Source organism: Rhinolophus hipposideros, assembly GCF_964194185.1.
Source record: "Rhinolophus hipposideros genome assembly, chromosome: 12".
NCBI lineage: Eukaryota > Metazoa > Chordata > Mammalia > Chiroptera > Rhinolophidae > Rhinolophus > Rhinolophus hipposideros.
Window position 1 is genome coordinate 47,367,688 of NC_138058.1, and position 5,774 is coordinate 47,373,461.

The following is a 5,774-nucleotide window of genomic DNA, read 5'->3' on the forward strand; positions in this document are numbered from 1 at the left end:
CACACAGCCTGATGGAGCCCAGTCTTCCCTGAAGTCCTGGTCCCTCAGAGCTGAGTATTAAACCGAGACATTGGGCCCTGCCTGCAAGAGTGTTTGTCATGGGCTTTCTTGAGAAGACTTTAGATCTAGGAGGGACACTAGGCAGGAGATCAGCTCTGTTCTTGTTTCTCAAAAAAGGTGTGGAGGGACGGCCTGTTAGCTCTGTTGGTTAGAGCGCGGTGTTCTTAACAACAAGGTTGCTGGTTCAATCCCCGCATGGGCCACTGTGACATGCGCCCTCCACAACTAGACTGAGTTGGAGCTGATGGAAGGAAAGAAAAACACACTTAAATATTTAAAAGTTTTTTTTTTTTTAAAGATTTTATTTGGGAAGGGAAACAGGACTTTATTGGGGAACAAGGTGTACTTCCAGGACTTTTTTCCAAGTCAAGTTGTTGTCCTTTCAATCTTAGTTGTGGAGGGTGCCATTCAGCTTCAAGTTGTTGTCCTTTCAGTCTTAGTTGTGGAGGGCGCAGCTCAGCTCCAGGTCCAGTCGCCATTGTTAGTTGCAGAGGGCGCAACCCACCATCCCTTGCAGGAGTCGAAACCGGCAACCTTGTGGTTGAGAGGACGCACTCCAACCAACTGAGCCATCCGGGAGCTCAGCAGCAGCTCAGCTCAAGGTGCCGTGTTCAATCTTAGTTGCAGGGGGCGCTGCCCACCATCCCTTGCTGGACTCGAGGAATTGAACTGGCAATCTTGTGGTTGAGAGCCCACTGGCCCATGTGGGAATCAAACCGGCAGCCTTTGGAGTTAGGAGCATAGAGCTCTAACCGCCTGAGCCACTGGGCCGGCCCCAATAAAAGTTTTTTGGTGTTTTTTCAGTTTATTGGGGTGACAATTGTTAGTGAAATTACATAGATTTCAGGTGTACAATCCTGTATTACATCATCTATAAATCCCATTGTGTGTTCACCACCCAGAGTCAGTTCTCCTTCCATCACCATATATTTGAAAAGTTTTTTTTTTTAAAAAAGGTGTGGAGCCCAGTGCCCAAGCCAGGGTGACAAAAGGCCTGGAATCCACCTGAGGATATAGAGGAAGACACCAGAAAGTCAAAGCATCAGAGACTCAGATATTTGGTCTCTGGGGTCAGTGGTTAAATGGCCACTGCTTCCCTGAAGAGAAAAAGGAAAGCTAGAGCCTCAGACTGAGGCTGACTGGGGTGGGAGAGGCTAAAAAGAGCCATTCCCAAACCAGCAAAGCCAATTCCTGGAGATTAGTCCTCAGGTGCTAAGCAGCCCTGAGCTCCCTGTGTCCTGAGAAAAGGCCCCTCCTGCAAATCCTTACAGCCTCCCTTTCCTGGAGCAAAAGGTAGACCCCTCTCCTAGGATACCCACTGACTTCAACATTATCAGAGCACAAAGGGTCCCTTAGGTTGGAGCAAGCCTAAACGAATCTTTTTAAAGATGGAGCAAGGCCAGGCCAACTCTCATTTGACCCTGAGTGCTTGGCAAATCCGTTATTCCCTTGATTAGCAGTATTCTGGAGCTGGAAAAGTCCCAGCTAATAAATACAGAAGGCATAAAAGAATTTTTAAAAAATTACTAATATTCCAAATGAAACAATGGACCTAGGTAACAATCATCAATGGATGCTAAAAATCAAGGTGAAAGGTTAACAGGAAACTTTGTGGGCTGACACTACCGAAATGCACTGATCAAACCTGGAATCGTTAAAAGTGAAACAATCAGATAGTATATGCCTCATGATAACAGCACCACTGGTGCCTAAATATATCGATATCGAATCTAATCAAGGCCCTAAATGTAACTACCAGTTTACAGGAAAGACAGAGGACAGAGGAACATGTTACCTGATGCCACAAGAAAGCAATCAGACAAATACAGAACACAAGACATTAATTGGAACAAATGACCTTGTCCTCCCTCAAATCAATGGAGAGGGTGGACTGCTTTGGAATAAAAGAGACCAAGATACACAATCATATGCAATATGTGGATTTTGAAAAAAACCAACTAAAAATATGTTGAAAAATCTGAATATGGATTGGGTTTAAATGATATTAAGGAATTATTGTTAATTTTGTTAGGTAAGTAATGACATTGTGGAATGTAAAAAAGTCTTATCAATTAGAGATACAAACTGAAATGTTTCAGGTAAAATGATAAGCTATCTATTATTTGCTGTAAAATACACTAGCAGGAAAAAAGGGAGGGGTGGATGAAATAAGACTGGCAAGCTGTTGGTAATTATTGAAGCTAGGTGATGGATACCTGGTGGCTCTTTTTATTCTAATTTTGAGTACATTTAGAAATTCCCATAATGAAAAGAAGCCTGGAGTCCATCTGAGGACACAGAAAGAGGCGCACACACTCTGGGGTGCCCTTGACTCCTGTGCAGATCTTAGTGCATATCCTATTATGTAAAATTCAGCCTTCGTCTGGGGTCTGGGGAGAACAGGTAGACAGAAAGAAGAGGCAAGGAATGCCTGTGGGGAAGTTTGGGAGGCTCTTCCTTCAAACATTTTGGATTTGAAAAGACAACTGAAAACAACACTGAGGTACCACTACTCACCTAATAGAATGGCCCAAACCCAGAACACTGACAGCATCAAATGCTGACAAGGACATGGAGCAACAGAGACTCTCATTCTTTGCTGGTGGAAAGGCAAAATGGTACAGCTACACTGCACTATAATGATGGACACATGTTATACATTTGACCAAACCTATAGAATCATCAACGCGAAGAGTGAACCCTGCTGTAAACTATGGACTTTGGGTGATGACGGTGTATCAATGTAGGCCCATCAGTTGTGACAAATACACCACTCTGGTGGGGGCTGTTGTTGATAAGGGGGGAGGCAACGCATGTGTGGGGACAGGGAGCATACCGAAAATCTCTATACCTTCCATTCAGTTTTGTTCTGAACCTAAAAAGTAAAGCTATTTTTTAAAAAGACAATTGAAAGGAGCTTTTAAAAGATACTCTACAGTCTCCAAAATGAACAGAAAACTTCCATGGGAGAAGAATCTAAAAGGCTACTTCTTGGTAGTGCCGGGGACCGGCTACTAAAAACCCGGCATCTCCAGGGACAACACATGCAAAGACATCTTCAGGGGACACATCAACAAGCCAGAACATGCAGGAACAAGTGAATATGTGTGCTGTCACAGCCACAAAGGCACACGGAGATTACATACATGTAATCTGGCCTAGCACAGACACTCGCACAGCCACCAGTGTCCAAACACCCACAGGCCATAAGAACACTTGCTTCCCAGACAGTGCTAAAATAGAAATGCAAATACCAACACATGAATTTAGTAGCAACTGAACATGGATGCATGGCTGTCTAGCGGGGAACGGCTTGGGAAATGGAAACGAAACTCGAACATCCATCCTAATACTCCTGGGACATCTCTCTGAACTTGAGGGTAAGTTTAAAGTTGTATCTCAAAAAAAAAAAAAATGTCAAAAGGAAAAAAGATAGTATTTGACTTTCTTGTGCTTAATTCTTCTCACATCATACATTCCCTCTAGGAGACTTCATCTAAACTAAAGCCTCAGTCAGTGCCTGTATGCGAATTCCTTCCAATTCTTTCTAGCTAGCTAGCTGGCCTCTCTCCTAAGCTGCAGACCTGTAAATCCAACTGCTTATTGAAAGTTTCCTCTTGGATGTTGTATTGTAGTTAAGATCCAGGCTAAGCTTATTTTTGTCTCACATAACAAGTCAGAGGTAGATGGCCCTGGGCAGGGTAGATGGCACTGCCCTCCTCAACATGTGCTTTTCATCTCAGCCCAAGGTGGCTGCTTCAGTTCTGGTCATCGTCTTTCAGCCAGTGGAAAGGAGAAAAGGGTCAAGAGAGTTCATGCCGAATCCTATGAGTAGCAAGATACTCATCACTTCTCATATCCCATTGGCCAGAGTTTGATCACATGGCTACTTTCTGCAAGGGGAGCTGGGAAGTAGAGTCTTTAGCTGAGTGGCCATGTGCCAGCTAAAACTATCATTACAGAAGGGAAGAAGATATTAGGGGATAAGCAGGAGTCAACTATATTCCTTGGATACCTGAAACTTAATATAAATAAAAGCAAACTCATCATCTTCTTGGCCCCCCATTCCGCAACTGTGCCTTCTCCAATCCCCAGCATGATAAATGGTGTACCGTTTACCCAACCACGCCAGTAAGTTTGTCACATTAAATACAGGCTTCCCAGTTGAATTTGAATTTCAGTTAAGGTATCACTTTTTGATTATTCTATCCCAAATATTAAATGTGCAAGCCAGAAGTCTTAAAGCCATCCTGAATTCCTCCCTCTTTTCCCATTTTCAATTGCTTTCAAGTCCTACTGATTCTTTTCTATATGGCTCATTGTCCCTCCTCTCCATCTCTCCTGTAACTTCCCTGTAGAGAAGTTACAAGCCATCACTCTCTCTCTCTGAAAAGCTCCTATATTTGCCTCCTGCTTGGCCTTGCTGTTTCCGGCGTTGCGCCTTCTAACTCATGCCACGCACAAAGGGAAGCTGGTCTTCTTAAAAGGCAAATCTGACCACATCAATTCCCCGCTTCAAATCCTGCCCTCCCTCCCCATGGCTTTCAGGATAAACTTCAGACTGATTAGCCAAGTTGATAAAGCCCTTGGTCATTTGGTTTCTTTCTCTCTCCCTCTCTAGTCTCATTTCTCTCAGGCTGTAACCCATCACCCGTGCCCGGGCCACATCCAGCCTCTGGGAGCCCTATAAGGGAACCATATTATCCCTTTGGATGGTGTATCTCTATATAGCAAGAGCTTCTCCTTCCGATCACCATCCCCACACCCATTCTACTCTTGTCCTTTGCCTGATTAAATTCTACTCATTCTAAAAAACCCAGATTAAATGTCACCTTCTCCAAGAAGTCTTCCTAATTTACTGTTGTGAGCACATATTTTTGCTCCCATGGCCCTTGACACACTGTATTGTAATAGTTGACTTCTCTATTGTGTTTCCCCAACTACATTTTAAGTTCCTTCAGGACAAAGACTATGTCTCATCTATCTTTCCAGTCAGCAACTGATATAGTAATTAGCACTAGTAAACAATTAATAAATGTTTATTGGGTGAATGATGGTTCTTTGGCTTAAAATGTTCCTACTCCCATCCAAGGCTGATCCAGCATGTCTTCGTTGGACACTCCCCTCCATTTCCAGACATGGACCTTCCTGTACCAGTCTTAAGTCTGTTGTATCTTTAACCTCACTGAAACTCTTTGATTTCCAAGGCTAAACCATGATGAAAAAGCTCCTTGTCCACTCCATTACTTTCCTACCTTATGGATGTTGGAATAAAGAAATGACACCTTACCACGTGAGGCCCTGCCAGTTCCCCTCCCAAGCTGAGTTTCAGATCATGATTCCAGCTGACATTGGGCAGCTGTTCAATGAGTTTTTCGCCTGCCCTCCCAGCCCCCACAATATGCCCCCAGCCCTACCTGATCCCCTGCGGAACAACTTCTATTTTTTTGTTTTGGGCCACAGCAGTGTTTAAGGAGGAGCAGGCAGCCATGCCTTGTTTGAGCTGTGATCTAACACCAGCTGACAGGTGGGTTTCAGGGGTGTCTCTGGGGCCATGGCCTGTTTAGTGGATTTACCACTCTAAACTCAATTACAGGAGACTTTCACGCTCCATAGGCAATTCCAGGCTCTTTTTGATAAAAACTCTGGTGAGTAAATAAGTCATGATGGTGATAGGGGCCTGCCATTTAATATTCATTGAAGTACACATGTTT